This window comes from Enhydra lutris, unplaced genomic scaffold (assembly GCF_002288905.1).
Source record: "Enhydra lutris kenyoni isolate GAN:26980312 unplaced genomic scaffold, ASM228890v2 scaffoldscaffold17, whole genome shotgun sequence".
NCBI lineage: Eukaryota > Metazoa > Chordata > Mammalia > Carnivora > Mustelidae > Enhydra > Enhydra lutris.
The window spans coordinates 46651491-46672586 of NW_019154101.1; the positions used below are offsets into that span (position 1 = coordinate 46651491).

Genomic DNA, 21096 nt, shown 5'->3' on the forward strand with positions numbered 1-21096 from the left:
CGTACAGAATGTTGTCTACCACAGAAGCTCATTAAAGACTTGCCACTCTGGGTGTTTTGGAGGGCTGGTCATGTACGCACCCTAACATGTACTCAAATTTTAGGCTCCCAGAAGGGAAGCGGGTTTTATCTAAAACTACGTTGTTTGTACCTCACAGTTCAGGCACTGGAAAACACTCATTATTTAGGAAATCTGGGAACCTTCCAGAAATTTGAGTTCCTAGACTCTGGCCAAAGGCAAACTTCCATGCAGACCTTTTTAAGGGTATCAGTCTCAGGCTTGCAATGTTTACACTTTACACTTCTTGTGAATTTGTTAGTCTTTGTTTATGATCTCTGATTTGTTCTCAGTTATTGGAAATTCCAGAGGAAACCAGAGTTAACCTTAAAAAATAAAACTGCCAGTTGTTTTACTAGCAAAAGCTGGGTTTATTTGGGAATACCAGAGAATTGCAATCTGGAACAAGCAAGTTACAACAGAACTGTAGGCAAGTCCACAGAACAAAGCAGAGGAACACTTAAAGAGGAAAGGGGGACATTAGGAAGTCTGATATAAACAAAAATTCCATTGTGTTTAAGTGGCAGTTTGAAGTACAGTGACTTTTCATTGGCTGAGCTATTGCCTGGGAAAGGAGGAAAGCTTTTCTTCCTACTAGGATAGCAAAATAGTGCCTAAGTGCAAGGTCCATCTCTTCCTGTTGGATCTGTAATTGACAACAGTGTTAGGGTATGAGAGCTCCCACTGGGAATCTCCTGACTCCATTCTAAATGGGATTTCCTTTTAATTTTCACATTAGCATATGCTATTATGTTAAACCAGTATCAGTATCAATCAGGTTAGGTTTTGCCATGGTAACAAGTAGCCCTGAAAGATATCAGTAGCTTTAAACAATGAAATTTTATTTATTTTTGGTTTCTTGCTTTTTTTTTTTTTTAAAGATTTTTCATTAATTTGTCAGAGAGAGAGAGAGCATATGCACAAGCAAGGGGAAAGGCAAGCAGAGGGAGAAGCAGGCTCCCGCCTGAGCAAGGAGCCCTGGGCAGGACTTGATCCCAAGACTGGGATTATGACCTGAGCCAAAGGCAGATGTTAAACCAACCAAGCCTCCCAGGCATCCCTAAACAATGAAATTTTAATTCTCACTAATGCCTGTGTAGGAGGGAGGAGATTGTAGCTCTGCCTTGCCATCACTCTTGGACCCAGGCTATCTGGTGCCTCACAGTCTGTTTGCTGTGGCACACAGAAAGGGAAAGTATGATAGAGTTTCTTAAAAGTTACCACTTGGAAATGACATCCTTCTCACAATTCATTGGCTAAGGAAGTTGTGTGCTTTAATGTAATGATTGTGCTAGAAAGAGGGCTAAAAATACATGATGAATGGCACTAATTAAAATTAAGTCACAGCAATACTCTTTCTGACTTTGCTTCAATCAGGGATTCTTACCCTATAGTTGAGGGCCTCCTAGGACTACTAGGTGTTGAATGACACAGGGAACAAAAGTATTCTGTTTTTCTTGCCATGACATTTTGACCTTTTGGAGGATTTTTAACTGATGCTCTCTTCCCACAGTAGTTACAAATAACTTTGGGATGCTCTCCATGGTTCTTCACCCTTCCTCTTTCTTCTTTTCTTCCATTCTGCTCTACGTGTCCCCTTTTACTGCCAGAAAGAGAATATATTGTATTGAAGAGCGAGATGTATTAGCAATTACATTACTTAGTTTTTTAGTAAAGTAATGTTTATTGGCTGTTCATAGAGATGTGTATCTATATATGGAATTAATATTTCGCTGTTATTAGAAATCTAAATTAGATAATATTTGAGAGAATAAGGTTAGAAAGCCCCTGTAGTCACAGGTGAAATGAGAAGGGGGTTATGTTTTTGATGGTTGTTCACATTCTTGCTACTGCAAGAGACAGGAACACAGTTGGATTTCCATCAAGTGGAATAGAGGAACCAACAGAAGCTCTGTTCCAGAGTCTCTATTTAGTTTAAAAAAAAAAAAATGTGCAGATGAGGGAAACAATAATCAGTCATGGAGCACTGGCATGGACTAGCTAGCCCTACTCTGGAGAAGAATAGGAGTTTGGTGGTGGAGAATGGGGTGGTATGAAGAGACACCTTTGGAGAAGCGTTAGGGATGCTGGGGCAACATATTTGTGGAGACTCTAGCATATTGCCTTTGGTGGGACTCTGATCTGCCTCAGTAAACCTAGCACATTGCCTCCTCCATCTCATCTTGTTGGATAAATGGAAAGCAACCACAGATGGAGGCTTTTGCTTGTGAATCTTGCCACAGTGGTTTTTTTTTTTTTTTTATGTTACTATCAAAGAAAAATAATAGTCTCACTTTAATCAATTTGAAAAGTATAACAAGTATAATCTCTTCCAGTCCCATCCATGTTGCTACAAAAGTTGGGTATTCATCCTTTCTGATGGAGGCATAATACTCCATAGTGTATATGGACCACATCTTCCTTATCCATTCGTCCGTTGAAGGGCATCTTGGTTCTTTCCACAGTTTGGCAACCGTGGCCATTGCTGCTATAAACATTGGGGTACAGATGGCCCTTCTTTTCACTACATCTGTATCTTTGGGATAAATACCCAGTAGTGCAATTGCAGGGTCACAGGGAAGCTCTATTTTTAATTTCTTGAGGAATCTCCACACTGTTCTCCAAAGAGGCTGCACCAACTTGCATTCCCACCAACAGTGTAAGAGGGTTCCCCTTTCTCCACATCCCCTCCAACACATGTTGTTTCCTGTCTTGCTAATTTTGGCCATTCTAACTGGTGTAAGGTGATATCTCAATGTGGTTTTAATTTGAATCTCCCTGATGGCTAGTGAGGATGAACATTTTTTCATGTGTCTGATAGCCATTTGTATATCTTCATTGGAGAAGTGTCTGTTCATATCCTCTGCCCATTTTTTGATATGATTATCTGTTTTGTGTGTGTTGAGTTTGAGGAGTTCTTTATAGATCCTGGATATCAACCTTTTGTCTGTACTGTCATTTGCAAATACCTTCTCCCATTCCGTGGGTTGCCTCTTTGTTTTCTTGACTGTTTCCTTTGCTGTGCAGAAGCTTTTGATTTTGATGAAGTCCCAAAAGTTTATTTTGGCTTTTGTTTCCTTTGCCTTTGGAGACATATCTTGAAAGAAGTTGCTGTGGCTGATATCGAAGAGATTACTGCCTATGTTCTCCTCTAGGATTCTGATGGATTCCTGTCTCACGTTGAGGTCTTTTATCCATTTTGAGTTTATCTTTGTGTACGGTGTAAGAGAATGGTCGAGTTTTATTCTTCTACATATAGCTGCCCAGTTTTCCCAGCACCATTTATTGAAGAGACTGTCTTTTTTCCACTGTATATTTTTTCCTGTTTTGTTGAAGATTAACTGACCATAGAGTTGAGGGTCCATATCTGGGCTCTCTACTCTGTTCCACTGGTCTATGTGTCTGTTTTTATGCCAGTACCATGCTGTCTTGGTGATTGCAACTTTGTAGTAAAGCTTGAAATCAGATAACGTGATGCCCCCAGTTTTATTTTTGTTTTTCAACATTTCCTTAGCGATTCAGGGTCTCTTCTGGTTCCATACAAATTTTTGGATTATTTGCTCCAGCTCTTTGAAGAATACCGGTGGAATTTTTATTGGAATGGCATTAAAAGTATAGATTGCTCTAGGCAGTATAGACATTTTAACAATGTTTATTCTTCTGATCCAAGAGCATGGAATGGTCTTCCATCTTTTTGTGTCTTCTACAATTTCTTTCATGAGTGTTCTGTAGTTCCTCGAGTACAGATCCAAATAGCATGGAGGACATGGAGAGTTAGGAGAAGGCAGTTGGGGGAAATTGGAAGGGGAGGTGAACAATGAGAGACTATGGACTCTGAAAAAACAATCTGAAGGGTTTGAAGAGGTGGGGGGGTAGGAGGTTGGGGGAACCAGGTGGTGGGTATTAGAGAGGGCACGGACTGCATGGAGCACTGGGTGTGGTACAAAAAACAATGAATACTGTTATGCTGAAAATAAATTTTAAAAAATGATTAAAAAAAAGAAAAGTATAACAAGTTAATTACTATTATCATTTGGCATATTTGTATAACTGAGATAACATATTTATAATTTTGTACTCTTTTTTTTCCCACCTACCTTTCTCAGGCATTTCCCTAAGTCATTTAAACCCTTTATAAATAAAAATCAAAATTTTCTTTTAGTAATATCCTATGATATGAATGTACAAGAATATTCCCCAATTTTTTAAATTTTGTATGTAATCCGGAATTAATGGAAATGGAAGTTATTAATATTTGTCCTAAAATGTAGCTAATAACATAAATCCACAGATAAATAGTTATCATGATACCATTATGGGATTTTTTTTAAATTATCAACAATTAGATAATAGATTTGGCAATTGAAATTTAAGTTTACATTTAAGATATCCCTAGTGTGTGGCGGCATTAAACAATATTTTAGGGAGGAGATGAAGACTATGTAACCAGAAAGTTCTGTTGATTCCACTTTCAAGATATAGCTAGACTTCGGTCCTCACCACCAGCACCTACCTCACCTTGGATCACTGCAATAATTTCCTCACTGTTCTCTCTGCTTCCACTATTGTCCTTACATATTCTGCTCCTTATTGGATAGCGAGAGCGATTTGCTCCAGTATGAGTTAGGGCACTTTGCTCCTCTGTTTGATACCTTCCAACTGACTCACATCTAATTCAGAGGAAATGCCCAAGTCCCTGGAGAATAGGTTTTCTGCTCTATGCAGCCATATCCTAAAGGCAGTAGGCACACTCCTACTTTATGGCCCTTGGGCTGCTGTTCCCTCTTCCAGAATGCTTTTTCCTCAGTAGTCACTAGGCTTGTTTCCTCATCTTATGTTTGTTCAAATAGTCATTTTCCTAGTATGGCCTTCTTTAAATAACATTTAAAATCATATTCCCCCTGCCCCTCTTCCTTGTTGCTTTATTGTTTTTTGTAGGATTTATCCTTCTAACATTCTCTATAATTGAGTTAGGTATGTTTTGTTTTGTTTTGCTTTTTTTTTTTTTTTTTTACTACTTATCTCCCTCTCTCTCCATTATAATACCAGTTGCCAGAATGCAAAGCCATTTATTAGTTTTGTTCACTACTCTATTCCCAGTGCATAATATAATGCCTGGTCTATAGCTGACACTTGGTAAATATTGTCTGAATGCATGAATAAAAGTTATCTTCCTGGAAAGAAGGACTTATGTTTCTTATAGAGAAACAATATTAGCTATATCAGCAAACTGGCTAGCCCAGTGGACTGATGTAAGCCCTAGAGTGGTAGACAAAATAAAACATCCTTTATGGAGACCCGACCCCAGATTCAGTCCTGCAAGCCGTATCAGGGAACTTCCTGCCTCTACCTCCACTCCCAGCAGGAAATCATTATGTGACTAACACATTTTCATCAGATTTCTGCTGATTTACCCTAAAGCTTATGTGAGAATGATGTACACTACCAAGAAATGGAATTCCAGCCTCCAGCTACTATCCGTGAGAATGAAATGAAGGGGAAACGTCGCCAACTCATCATGCCAATCTGAAAACTTCAAAGTTTTCAGATAACAACAGAGTTGCTGAACAATTAAAGAATAACTTACGACACAAGAATTACCTGGAACAAGTGTCCCTGAGGTAGCTAGAGAAGTTACTCAGTTTTTTACAAGGTTACTCGTGGAGACAAAGTTCAGCAGAAATGATAAAACAAATTCAACAGGGAACAACAACTGATCCTGAGGAAGCCCTGAACAAACTAGATGAAAAGGAACTTGCTAAAGAAAGAGCATTGTGGATGAACGTTTTGCGAAAAATCAGAAGAGGGATGATCCAAATTGCATTAATGATATTGAAGTTGAGCTCCTGAAGGATGAACAACTGCGGTCTTGTGGCTGGGACTCAGTCCGCTGATGAGTTCTGATATCAAAATCTCAAAGACTTGATTGTGCTAGCAGAAAAAGTTAAAAAATAGAGCTACCCTATGACCCAACATTTGCATTACTGGACATTTACCCCAAAGATATGGATGTAGTGAAAAGAAGGGCCACATGCACCCCAGTGTTCATAGCAGCAATGTTCCCAATAGCCAAACAATAGAAAGAGCCGAGATGCCCTTCAATAGACAAACAGATAAAGAATATGGTCCATATACACAATGGAATATTATTCAGCCATCAGAAAGGATGAATACCCAACTTTTGCATCAACATGGTTGGGACTGGAGGAGATTATGCTGAGTGAAATAAGTCAAGCAGAGAAGACAATTATATGGTTTCACTTATTTGTGGAACAAAAGGAATAGCATGGAGGACATTAGGAGAAGAAAGGGAAAAATGAGGGGGGATGGAAATCAGAGTGGGAGATGAACCATGAGAGACTATGGACTCTGGGAAACAAACTGAGGGTTTCAGATGGGTGAGCCTGGTGATGGGTATTAAGGAGGGCACGTCTTGCCTGGAGCACTGGGTGTTATACACAAATAATGAATCATGGAACACTACATCAAAAACTAATGATGTACTGTATGGTGAGTAATAATTTTTAAAAATCCATGTTTATACAAAGGATGTATAAATATTGTTCTAGAAAAATCTCTAAAGAACATTAAATATACATGTTGGGTCAAGTTTGGATTAACTGTTACTTTTTTTTTTTTTTAAAGATTTTATTTATTTATTTATTTGACAGAGATCACAGGTAGGAAGAGAGGCAGGCAGAGAGAGGAAGGGAAGCAGGCTCCCCGCTGAGCAGAGAGCCCGATGCGGGGCTCGATGCGGGGCTCGATGCGGGGCTCGATGTGGGGTTCCATCCCAGGACCCTGGGACCATGACCTGAGCCGAAGGCAGAGGCTTTAACCCACTGAGCCACCCAGGCGCCCCTAACTGTTACTTTTCAAAGAGAGGACAGGTAGAGTGTCTACTAGGTAGATGCATGAGGAATACACGAAACCAGAATATAACAATGTGCCTTTAAGGATCTTATAATCTAATTGGAAGATAGCTCAAAAACTTGTGAAAAGCTAATTAACAGAATTAGGCAGCAAAAAGATTAGAGCCAAATGCTTGATAAAGGTTAAAAAGGGTCAGTGCCTAGATGACCATAGGGTAGAATAGTCAGGAAAGACTTTGTCCTTTAGTAGAGAGATGGGACTTTGTCTGGCCCTTGAAATGTTTAGATAGAAGTGTGTATAGAATTCCAGATGAGAGAAACTAAGAGAAAAAAAAAGGGGGGAGGGTAGTGGGAATAGAGAGAGGGATTAGAATATTTGAAGAACAATAAGAAATTATAGTTTGGTCAGATTGGAGGGCATATATGGTTCCTAGGGGATTATCCTGTGTGCATTATGTCTTTATATGTATTTAACTATGGAGTGGGAGAGCAGCCCTACAGAATGCCCTGTAGCTGCAAGTAGATGTCATTTGATGGACAGCAAGGGAACTCTGCTGCTCCAGATCAGGAAACCGGTACTAAAGATTTTCTGAAACCCTGAAGCTCTTCCCATAAATAAAGATGTTTGTAAAATGGGAAATGTAGCTGAAATGAATGAATAATAGGCACTGCAAGTTTAGGCCTATTCATGAATTTGGATCTACAAAGAGATCTTCGTTGAACCGGTTAGGTTATGTGTGTACAGATAACATCTTTCTTCTTATTAGAATATTGTTTAATTGGCAGATATTCTATGTTTTCAGCTAGGAGATTAATACTCATTAAATAAAACTAAATATTATTCATTCTTTCAAAAAAAGAAGATGTCCTTTATAGCTACTACCCATTCCAGGTTACCTACCTTGCAACATTTGGATTTTAGGAATGAAGGTTGTTCACACAGGCAGATTTTTTCTAGACATGCCCTTGACAGGATTGATTGATTGATTAATTGATTGATTGATTTTAAAATTGTATTTATTTATTTGAGAGAGAATGAGTGCAGGTGAGGGGGAGCAGGAGAGGGAGAAGCAGACTCCCCACTGAGCAGGGAGCCTGAAGCACAGCTCCATCCTGGGATCCTGGGATCATGACCTGAGCCAAAAGCAGACGCTTAACAGGCTGAGCCACCCAGGAGCCCCTGACAGGATTTCATGCAGAATTAGGGATTTGCCTTTCCACAGAGGTGTCACATGATACATGGTCCTAGATGAAGTATGTCTTTGTTCAAATAAATGAAGGAAACTGAAGTTCCTGTTCTCTAGGTGTTTATTTCTACTCTTCCTGTGAAAAAAAATTTTTTTTTTTTTTTTTTGGCTGTAGCCCAGATGACCTTGCATTGACTTTCTAGTTCTAACTGATACCATTTTAGAGCAAGTATATGGAAGTGTTGACAGAACACAAGGGGCAAGCAGTGTGCCCATGTGTGACCAGGCTCTGGGAGGCTGGTGAGGGCAGGATGCAGAGTGCTATCCCCTCTCCCTACTCTGTTGCTATCTCTGAGGGGATCGCTGGCTTCCTTGTCTGGTGAAGACTCCCCACAGGCTGACTCTGTCATAACCAGATATTCTCCCCACCCCAGGCTGGAGGCTCCTTCCTCATACTCTGAGGCTGGCCCCCAGAAAGGGCCAGCCTCAGAGTATGAGGGCCAGAAAGGGCCCGCTTGTGGAAGAACAAGAGATAGTGATTTGAATTTCCCTGATGGCTAATGATGTTGAACATCTTTTCATGTGTCTGTTAACACATTTGTGTGTCTTCTTTTGAGAAGTGTCTGCTCATGTCTTCTGCACATTTTTTGACTTGATTATTTGTTTTATGGGTGTTGAGTTTGAGAAGTTCTTTCGGGATCTTGGAAAGCAGCCCTTTATCTGTAGTGTCATTTGCAAATATCTCCTCCCATTCCTTGGGTTGCCTCTTTGTTTTGTTGACTGTTTCCATTGCTGTGCAAAATGTTTTTATCTTGATGAAGTCCCAAAAGTTCATTTTTGCTTTTGTTTTCCTTGCTTTTGGAGACATCTTGAAAGAAGTTGCAGTGGCCGATGTTGAAGAGGTTACTGTGTATGTTTTCCTCTAGGATTTTGATGGATTCCTGTCTTACATTGAGGTCTTTCATCCATTCATCCATCCAATGTTTGTGTATGGTGTAAGAGAATGGTCGAGTTTCATTCTTCTGGATATAGCTGTCCAATTTTTCCAGTAACATTCATTGTCTTTTTTCCATTGGATATTTTTTTCTTGCTTTGTTGAAGATTAGTTGACCACAGAGTTGAGGGTCCACATCTGGGCTCTATTCTGTTCCACTGGTTTATGTGTCTGTTTTTGTGCCAGTACCATGCTGTTTTGGTGATCACAGCTTTGTAATATAGCTTGAAATCAGGCAATGTGATGCCCCCAGCTTTGTTTTTCTTTTTTAACAATTCTTTGGCAATTTGGGATCTTTCCTGGCTCCATACAAATTTTAGGCTTATTTGTTACACCACTTTGAAAAATGCTATTGGTATTTTAATCAGGGTGGCTTTGAAAGTATAGATTGCTCTGGGCAGCATAGACATTTTAACAATGTTTATTCTTTTGATCCATGAGCATGGAATGTTTTTCCATCTTTTTGTGTCTTCAATTTCTTTCATGAGTGTTCTGTAGTTCCTCAATTATATATCCTTTACTTCTGGGGTGCCTGGGTGGCTCAGTGGATTAAAGTCTCTGCCTTATGGCTCAGGTCATGATTTCAGGGTCTTGGGATTGAGGCCCGCATCGGGAATCTCTGCTCAGCAGGGAGCCTGCTTCCTCCTCTCTGCCTGCCTCTCTGCCTTCTTGTGATCTCACTTTCTGTCAAATAAATAAATAAAATCTTTAAAAATAAATAAATAAATAAATAAATAAATCCTTTACTTTGGTTAGGTTTATTCCAAGGTATCTTGTGGGTTTTGGTGCTATTGTAAATGGAATCAATTCCCTAATTTCTCTTTCTACAGTTACATTGTTAGTGTATAGGAAAGCAACTGATTTCTGTGCATTGATTTTGTATCCTGCCACATTACTGATGTGCTGTCTGAGTTCTAGTAATTTGGGGGTGGAGTCTTTTGGATTTTCCATATAAAGTATCATGTCATCTGTGAAGAGAGAGGCTAAGTGAAATAAGCAGAGAGAGATAATTATCATATGGTTTCACTTATATGTGGAATCTAAGGAATAGTATGGAGGACATTAGAAGGAAGGGGAAAATGAAGGAGGTGGAATCAGAGGGGGAGATGAACCATGAGAAACTGTGGACTCTGGGAAATAAACTGAAAGCTTCAGAGGGGAGGGGGTGGGGGGGATGGGTGAGCCTGGTGTTGGGTATTAAGGAGGGCACGTATGTCATGGAGCACTGAGTGTTATACACAAACAATGAATCATTGAACACTACATCAAGAACTAATGATGTACTGTATAGTGACTAACATAACATATAATTCAAAAAAAAGAAATTTAAGTAACCAAGGTAACTTCATTTGAAAGTAAACCTATAGGTATTTTATTTTATTTTTTTTTAAAGATTTTATTTATTTATTTATTTGACAGAGAGAGATCACAAGTAGATGGAGAGGCAGGCAGAGAGAGAGAGGGAAGCAGGTTTCCTGCTGAGCAGAGAACCCGATGCGGGACTCGATCCCAGGACCCTGAGATCATGACCTGAGCCGAAGGCAGCGGCTTAACCCACTGAGCCACCCAGGCGCCCCGTAAACCTATAGGTATTTTAAAACAAACAAACAAATAAACAAAAAAGATAGGGGAAGTGCTGCCCATCCCTGAAGTTGGGAGTGGCCTAGTGAGTCAAGGTTCACAGCCTCCAGGTAGGTGTGGAGTGACGGTGACAACAGTTGACCTGGTCTTAAGCAGGCTTTTCCAGTTTGGTTGGATGTTTGCATAAACGACTGATTTGAAATAGTGCTATAGGGCTCAGCCTGGGTCAGACTTGCTAACTGGGTCAGGTCAAATTGGAAGACATTGTCAGTCACTGATTACCTAGTTTATCCTGTGAGTTCCCAGAGCACTTTCCTCATAGTCTTGCAAATCTTGGCATTCACTTTTTCCTCACCAGAGGGTGTGATCAGGAGCAACCTGGAACAAAGCAATAAGGATTCAACCCGAGCAGCAACCCTATTATAACAGACTGAACTTCTTCTTCCCAAAATCCAATGTTCTTTCCTTGTACTTGCTAGTTTGGGTCCATAAATTTTAACTTGGGATAATTTTATCTCCCTTTTTTTCTGTTTTGCCTAAGTGTACCTATTCTCACCACACACCAATTTCTTTGATAATATCTTCTTATTCTTTCCTATTTTAAAACCATCACCCTTGTGTTGGCACTCAGCCATCCCCATCTCTTTATTGGGCTCTCTAATCTGTGTTTGGAACAGTGGCTCTCATTATGTGATTCCTGGACTAGCAGCATCAGTATTCTTGGAAACCTGTTAGAAATACAGACTCTCAAGCTTCATTCCCAGACCTCCTGGATCAGAAACTTTGGGATTAGGTGGGGCTGGGCCCTCTAGGTAAGAACCTGTGAGCTGCTGATGAACATGATAACAGATTCACCTGCTAAAATATTGTCATCAGTTGCCCTCTAGTTTAGACATCTTGAATGGTTCCCCATTACCTACAGGATTCAGTTTGAATTTGTCAGCTCCTATGTTATGCATCTCCATTGCTCCAGTTGGACTCCCATCTCCATGTTTTGACATTTCTGCCATGCACTCCTCTCTCCATGCTCTCTGTACTGAATCATATCCTTTTTGTCTTCAGCAGCATAACCCAAGTCTGTCTTCTGAGTCCAGCCCAGAGCCCTCTCCTCCCTCTGAACCTCTTCTGGTCTTACACACTTTTATGGTCTAATGCATATCCTACCTTGTATTGACAACCATTATCTTGTTTATGGATCTAGTTTCCCCAAATAGATTATAAGTTCATAAGGTTTTATATTATTAAATTTTTAGCATCGTACTCACAATGACTGATTCCTTTCTTCTACTTCATATGAGTCTTTCTAAAACTGGCCCGATAATAACGCACGTTGTTTTTTGTGAAAACCATAGATTCTCAAAGCCCCACCATAGATCTTCTCAACTAGATTCTTCAGGGGGAAGGTCCTAAAGATCAATAATTTGAATAAATACCCAAATATTTCCCATCATGAAGCATGTTTGGGAAAGATGGCTATAAACAGCAGATGTTTACATTTTTTTTTTTTAAAGGAAGGTGACTTTGATTAAAAGAATAGGGAGGAAAAGAGCCCTTGTTAGATACACCCTGTGAGACTTGGTAAGTATTTGCTGAATGCCTAAATCTTTAAAGGAGGTTGAGGAATAGTCAAGGAAGATGAATGGGAGTCAGACACCAGGAGATAGAGGTGTGGTTGGGAGCAGGTCGGGAAGGGCAATGACAGGAAAATGGTGCAAGTAACAGTCTGATTTAAGTGAAACTTGTTTGTCCTGGGAGGGGCATGCTGCCCTCATAGCAGCTGTTGAGTAGGAATCTCAGTAGTAAAGTGGGCATGTAAGTAGGACTCAGGAGAGATGATGATGAAGTAAAACTCCCTTTTATTGTGTATCACTCTGTGAGCTGAGTGATTTTGACACTCATAAGCCACCAGGAGCCAGGGAATGTTTTCTCTCTAAATCATATGCTGCAGAAATCCCTAAAAGGACTATCTTGTTTTCTAAACAATGTCATTCAGGCCAACCTGTGCCACTTATTACATGAAGAACAGTCAAGAAATCAACTTGCCCAAAAATGCACTGCTGTTTATTTTCAGAGAGGAGACTGGGATCTAGGTCTTCTGACTCAACCATCCTAGGTTTCCCTCTCTCTTTTTTTTAATCTCTACAACTTTTTTTTTAAATTATATTTTTTAAGAGTCTGTATTTTATGAATCCTTAGACAAGAATAATTAATACCTAACTTGATCCCAAATTTTCAGAAATGAGACCTAATCCTAAAAAAAGTTCATAACGGAGATGAAGTGAAGTAATGATGAAAAAGTACCTGTCACAGTGACTGGCATATATTTGGCCTTTAATGCCTGTGTATTCTTTTGGTCTTTGAATGCTAATTCACCTCACCTGCAAGTTCATTTCCGTTTTACATAAGTAAGGGCATTGGCTTTTCAGATCTGAATCTGAATCCTGGCTCTGTCATGCACTGTGTAATTCTGTATGTAATTGCTTAATCTCTCTAAACCTTGGTTTCTCTACCTACAAAATGGGAATAATAATACCTTGTATAATTGCTCTGAAGAGCAAATGTTAGATGCTTAGAAGTGCTTGGCACAATGCCAAACATTTAAGAAGTACTTAACAAATATGAGTTGTTTTTATTATTGATTCATAGCAAAACTTTAGTTGGATCTGTGCCTTCTCATATAGAGGCAATAAGGGAAAGAGAGTGATGTCTGAGCCACGTACCAGAGTTTGAATCTTGGACCGGACCCACCACTTATTACTTGTGTGGTCTTGGAAATGTCATTTAACTGTTCCATGCCTTAGTTATGCCCATTTTACAGATGAAGACCCTGCCTTCTCTGTGGGGTCATTGTGGGAAATGAATGTGTTAATATATGAAAAGTGCTTAAAATAATGTTGGGTACAACATAAATACTCAATAAATATTTGCCATCATTAATATATGTCTTCCTATACTTACTGGCCTTGAGATTTTGTTGAGTTTGAAGAGTTCTCTTCCTCTTGGCAAGACTAAACTTGGAAAACTCTTCCCTTTTTGTCTATTTCTATTTATTAGTTTATATCTGGTGGCCTATACCTCCAAGTCTGTCATTTCATCCCCTCATTTCTGCCTCTTAAGGTTGGAGAAGCCCTTTGCTGATGGTCAGAAAATAATCAATTACGCATGAAAGACATGGTCAACAGTAAAAGAACAAGAGAAATGCTGGCAATATATTAGATATTTAGAACAATTTTAAAAATGAAAAAACTAGGCACAATTTTAAGGAATATTTAAAAATGAGTTGATGATCCAAACAGACTAGAAACTGCTAAAATCCCTTGAAATTAACCCTATTTTCCTGACCTGTGGAGATAATTTAGCATCTTTCTGTTTGCCCAGAGTTCTTTTATCTGTTCCTTTCTTCTTTCTGTATTTTCAACAAGTAGTCCTGAAAAATACTCATTCTGATCTATGTGCTTATTAATCCAATGCTGTCCTCATTAGGACTCTGTGAAGCCCTTTCTATAGTCAGCTTTCCAGAGCACTGGTACCTCCTTATCTTTGTGTAAGGTAGTCACACTAATTACCTGCTCCTTACAGCTTCCCGTTTCTGCCTAGGGGTAGGATTGTGAGTCGCTAGAGGTATCCACCCCTCCTCCAAGAGTTCAGAGGGGTGGCTCTGTTCTCAGTTCCAAGGGTTGGTTAACCTTGATAGGCTTAAGTCCAACTTAGTGGTCTCATTGTTTTGTCAGTGATTGGTTTAGGCCCTGGTGTGTGGTGTGTATCTTCTGGCAAATGAAACATGAAGGGAAGTCTGCCCTACAAAATACGTCTTTGTCTTAAAAATAAATTCATGGGAAGAAATAGTACCTATTTTCCTTCTGGATGTGGTTATGTCTGCACTTAATTTTAAGCAGTAACTTTATTGCAACCATGAGGAAAACTAAGAGTAAAAGAGCAGAGATTGAGAGTGGAAAAATCATGGGTTCTTGATGATTAAGCATGAGGTTAATCCAGAAGCCATTTTACCTTGGGAATTCTTGCTATATAAGATAAATTTTCCTTAATATTTAAGCCATGCTGAGTTGTATATTATCTGTTTTATGTAGTTGGAAGCATCCAAAATAATATACAAGCCCTTGTTCTACTTATTAGCCAAAGACATCTTCTCTAGGCTCCATAACTTTAAGTTCTATTATCTCTGTGAAGCTGCCCAGAAAGTCCCAGCCCAAAATAGCAGTCTTCTCCTCTGAACTTTATTCACTCAGTTTGACATCTCTCTTTTTCCATTTATTCCTGTAAATGCAAGATCCTATGATAACTTCTTGGAATTCTTAATTTCTGGTACACCACCTGAAAAGCACAAACGCTTTAATGTATATATATATTTTTTTTTAGTTTTTTTTTTTTTTTTAAGTAATCTCTGCATCCGACGTGGGGCTCTAACTCATGACCCCAAGATCAAGAGCCATGTGTTCCTCCTACTGAGCCATCCAGGGTCCCCTAACATATCTTTGGTGAGAATGAGAATATTTAGAAGAAAATGAGAATAATTTTGGCCTTTACAGTCTACACATTGGTTTGCACTCATTTGCATGATTGACAGTATGTTTTAATGTAGAGTGTAGCTGGGGGGTGACCCACTTGACTCCAAACTCCATCACTTACTAACTTCTCACGCAATGTGCTTAATCTCTTAAATTTAATCTCTCTAAATTTGTTTCCTCTTATGTAAAATACCTCACAACATTATTTTGAGATTTAAATGGAACAATTAATGTAAAATGCCCAGGACACAGCGGACAGTCAATGATGCCACGTATAGCTCCTATCCATGTGTATCCAGATACAAGAGTAATTTATTTGCGATGGCTGAAAAAGAAAGCTCACCCAAAGAGGGCTGTCAGCAGTGGGCAGTGAGAGAAGTGGAGAATAAGATATTGAGACATCGTTTCACTAAAATTCTCATTGTTCAAATGAAGAAAAGGAGGTCTAGAAATGTCCTAAGATTCATCCCAAGTCTTACTCCTCTTTGGTGCATTTTAATGACACAAATGAGCTTCTTTCCCCAACACATGTGGTTTTGATGACTAAGATACATCTGTTTTTTCTACTTTTTCCCTTTTGCTTGCATTTAGATTTGGATCAGGGAGCAAAGAGGGAGAGGTCAATGTGAAATACTTTCAAGGCCAGGCTTATTGGAATTGGGTAAGAAAGCATCTGCCCAAAAAATTGCCTACATATTATATTACCCTACTTCAGAGACACAAAATAAAAATTGGGAATGTGAACAACTAATCAAAGCAAAGAATAAGGGAAATGAGGATCATCTCTATTCTAATTTTGATATTAGGATAGATGTTACAATCTCAGCAATCGATTAATCTTATTTTTCTCATCTATAAATGTCTTTGCTCCCTAAAACACATTTTCTTCTTGTTATTTGAAAAATCACAATAAATGGGGGAGGAAGTGTGGAAGCAAGGAAAATAAGAATGTGGAATGTCTTGGTCACAACTAAGTTCACCTTGAATCAAACACCAACATCTCACAGGACTCTTGACTTGCTCAAACTCATCACATTATTGAAATTTTCTCAGGGGACATTCAGTCCTTTTTTGCAATCCAGATATAGAAGGATTTGTAGATGAGACAATAGTTAGATTTTGGTTGTATATTTGGTTGTATATTTAGTGGAGCTGGTGTCCCTGGAGGAGGAGATTGAACATGTTTCCAAACTCAGAAGCCAAAACATGAACTTTAGGTCCTGAGGCCAACCACTGGTAGAGTGGGAAAGGGAAAGGAAGCCCAGGTAGATCTTGGGTTCCCAGAGCAGAGGCAGAGAAGGCTTGACAGTGAATTTACTAGTTGCAAGAGAAAAGGAATGGCTGTTGCTATAGCATAAGTGAACGTGATACACAGTGATGTGGTGGGCAACATACATGATATAATGAGACTGTATTTACATTTAAGTTAAGAAATCAATTCCAGAAGTAAACCATGGATCTTGCCAATCTTTCGCCTTCCTTACTTTCCACTACACGTACCCTGGAAAGATCAAGAGGGAAACGGGTAATTCCTATACTCCAGCCAGTTTTCCACATACCCTTTCCTGTCTTGTATTCTCCAGACTCTGTTGGTTTGCAAGCTAGGTTTCATACACACAGGGGAAAACGAGACTGAGGAAAGAAGCAGACACTCCCAGATTTGAGAAGATGTTTAGTAAGCCAGGGAACTTACTCTGAGGTTTGTCTTAGACAGCCACAAGATAAGGAGATCTCTGCAGCCATCCATCAAATCTTTAAAAAAATTTATAGAGAGGGGCGCCTGGGTGGCTCCGTGGGTTAAAGCCTCTGCCTTTGGCTCGGGTCATGATCCCAGGGTCCTGGGATCGAGCCCCGCATCAGGCTCTCTGCTCCGCGGAGGGCCTGCTTCCTCCTCTCTCTCTGCCTACCTCCCTGCCTACTTATGATCTCTCTCTGTCAAATGAATAAATAAAATCTAAAAAAAAAAAATTTATAGAGTGGCCTTAACTGGTTTTAGTCATGTAAACTGTACGGATGGTTTCAACAACACATTGCTCTTTCAAGGCTATATCCTTGAAAACAGCTGCCACTACGAGAAGGGTGGGGAGAGCACACATTTCAGGCACAGGGGAAGGAGTGAGGAGTCTCTCAATGCTGGATTCCAGTTCCAGGGTCAGCTGGTGGTCATGGCTTGTCAATTTTTTCCCCCAACAGACTCACATCTATATTGATGATTCTTCTGTTATTTTCCTTCTATAAAATGTAATTTTTTTCATTTTAAACACAGTCATTTAAATTATTTCCTTTTTCTTTACTCCCTTCTTTCTGTCTTAGATGGGAGAGCCCATACTTCAACTATTTTACTGCAATGAATATTTCCCATATAAGTTGTTCCTCAAAAATTTTAATTAGTGGGGCACCTGGGTAGCTCAGTCACTTAAGTATCTGCCTTTGGCTCAGGTATGATCCCAGGGTCCTGGGATTGGGCCCCACCTCTGGCTCCCTGTTCAGAGGGAAGTTGCTTCTCCCTCTCCTTTTACCCCTCCCCACCATTCATGTTCTCACTCGCTCTGCTCCCTCTCTCTCAAATAAATAAAATAGTATTTTTAAGAAACAATGTGAAAAATTTTAATTAGAATCGTTAAGGCTTACTAAACTAAATATTCACACAGAAACATTCAACAATGTTATGACAACACATGGAGCAAGGAAATGGAAGTAATCTGGGAGTCTGTTATGGGGGATATGGGGAAGTCGAAGTGGGGAGTACTGTCAGCAGTAGAGTAGATGTCCGTGGGCCATGATGCATATATCTTAACAACAGTGCTGAGAAAGTAGGAAACAATGAACTCTAGAGCACAATAGCATTTAAGTTAATTAAAATAAGGACGCCCAGGAAAATACATATTTTGAAAGGAAATATGCAAATAAAATCATACGTATCAAATATTAAATTGTGTGCCTATTTTACAGAAGGCAATGGTAGTGGATATGGGGGGGGAATGAATAAATTGACATAAAAGTCAAGAGAAATTTGCATGTGTTAGCAGTGGTAACGTGTCATCAATGATACAATAATGTGATGAATATGGATTAACTCAATCCTCTGCTTTCTCAGGGTTCCAAATAAACATATAAATAAAGAGCGAAGGAGGGGATTATACATAGTGGAGAGTGGAGAGATGTTTTTGACTGTGCTGATAGGAGTCGGAGATGCTCTCTGTAAAGAGGCCGACTTGATGTGTCCCAGGAATTGCACTATCTAAAGCCAGGCAAATGGCAGTTCTGTGGGCTGCTGGTGTTTGATTTACTTGCTAAATTGATATAAATGTCAATCTGCTTATCATGCTGTCAGGGATGATTACCAAGAGCCATGCAGTTTGCGTCATTGCAGATAGATTGCAAATATTCCTAAGGCAATTTTTTCAGCATTCTGTTACAAATAATAATACTTTAAATTTGTATGACATTTTACATTATTTGAAGTACCTTTGTGTTGTAATTCCAGTTGATTCTCCTGAAAGAGACTAAGCGAAGTATTATTATAAGTTTCATAGACGAGAACTCTGAAACACAGAGTGACTCAGTTACTGTCCCAAGGTCACTCAAATTAGAGAAGACCTGGTATAGGACCCATGTCTCCTGATCAACTGGAATGCTTCATTCTTTCTCCTGGTGAGAACACATGGCTGACTGACACACACCCCTTTTTGCTTTCATTTCCAGGAAGCTCAGAGTTAGATTTGAAGCCCTGATGAAAGAATTTATTTATATATCTGTATATTTGTGTTCTTTTTCCCTTGGTCTTGAACTCCCTTCCCTGCCATTTTTCCTGGTCGTAATTCTTATTTCTACTTATATCTTATCCTTTCTTTATTCTATAGCCACTATGGACTACACGAAATCATCTGTATTAGTGATAGGAGTATAAATAAAGGCATAAATGTAGAAAGGGGACAGAGCCCACAACACTAAAATAAAGCACATTTTCCTAGAAAGAAGATCTAATAGCTGCTTCTAATGAGGCTGGCCACATTTAGAAAATCCTTGTGTTTGGATTATAGAGGATTTGACTAGCATTTTGAAAACCATGGTTAATAAGAAGACACCACCTACAACAATAGATAAAAAGCATGATTCTAGAGTTTGAAACTTAATAAACCAAAATGACCCTAGTGAAGTATTCCCTATTGCTTCATGGATAAAGAACAGCCATCCAACGAAATCACCCATTCTGAATTCAGATTAGGATACTGGCTTTGTGACTTCGGTCCTCCATTGGTTATTTAGATTGTCCTTCACACTGGATCACCTGTCCTCTACCTACTTCTCCAGCTTCATTTCCTGTGATTACCACCCCCTAACCCCCAGCTGGCACTTTATATTCCGTGGATTCACAAACTTCCTTGCCAATATTCACACTGGGTTCTCTGATGGATAACCCTTCAGTATTTTCCCTTAAAGCCCTGTTCATGTTACCTCCCTTCTTAGAAAACTTTCCTTGATTTGCTCTCCTGCTTGATCCCATCACTCAAGCTCCTTCTTTATGTTTAATAGCATCTTAAATATACCACCATATTATAATAACTAAGGACTTATTTTTCTCTCTAGGTTGTGAACTCAAGTTAAGATCTATTTTGTGGTCATCTAGACTTTCCTGTCACCCAGTATGATACTTGGCACATAGAAGGGACTCAGTTTAGCTTTGATAGGAGTGCACCTGCTTGAAATGATGTCTAATCAATTGCTACATGCATAGATCAACAAGATGTTCTACCAGGTCATAAGAAACAGATACAACCTAAAAGATTTGGGGGAAATAAAGATATTTGTGTTCTATGAAATATTGCTGTGTGTATAAATATACACACATATCTGTATACTCATATTTGTACATGTATATAAATATGGTTTCTATGATCAGTTTCTAAGTGTCCAAACTGAACTTTAGCTGACTTTGAAGTTTCACTTTTATAATCTAAAACAAATGAGAACCATTTATAGAAAATTTAGAGCTAAAAGCTGTCTTTAAAGTTCATGCTTGTTACTATGCATGCAGGCATTCCTTTATTATGTGAACATTTATCAAATTCTGGAGTGGGATAAGTGCTGGGGATGAAAAAATAAATAAGACCCTTCCTATCCCCATAAAACCAGCCGGGGCATAGCAGTTGCTGAAGCTGGAGTGGGGAGTAGGGCTAGATGGAAACAATTGTGTATGCCATGCTAAGGAGTTGGTTCTTTTCCTGACACTAGCTGGGAATCATGAAAGGCTCTCAGACAGGATACAGGCACAATTCTGTCTCCATTTGCACTTTAAAATGTCTCTTTAATTCTTTTTGTCTATCTCTATATTAGTTTATATCTGGTGCATTTCTTCTCTAAAGTCTACATTTTATCAAGATCATGAACATTGGAGATCATCTTGAAGAACTGAGCTAGCATCGTCATGTTGGGTATGCCATTTTCACAAAGGTTTCACAGGCAACAGGTACAAGACTTAAAAATAATTATGCAAAGCAGAATCAGTTTGGACTCTCTTCAAAACCAGGAACCAAAACCTGAAGGTAATCTGCTAAATAGGTTAAAAGACCAGGGGTCATTAGGTAAAATTTGTTGTACTGAGTGGCCTGTTCCCTGATCTCGTGTAACTGAATTTCTACCTCTCCAGAGGCCTATATCCATGTGCAACAGGTGGTATTTGCTATTGCACAAATATCTCTTTGTTCAGTAAGTAGGTAATCAAGGGTTATGCGGTTATCCAAAACTACTTCAGCTAATGACTCAAGTGATCATTGTTGGTCTGTTACTGCTTTGGCTATGGAATCAGCAAGCTCACCTACTTAGGGGAGAGATTTCTGATCATGCATTCATTAACACCTACCCCAACTGAAGGGAGA

The 21096-nt window shown here is 39.2% G+C and overlaps 1 pseudogene; it reads left to right on the top strand.

Annotated features, from left to right (window-relative positions):
- Nucleotides 1-2100: 2100 nt before the first annotated feature.
- Nucleotides 2101-5961, top strand: LOC111147494 (annotated as a pseudogene).
- The last annotated feature ends 15135 nt before the right edge of the window (nt 5962-21096 follow it).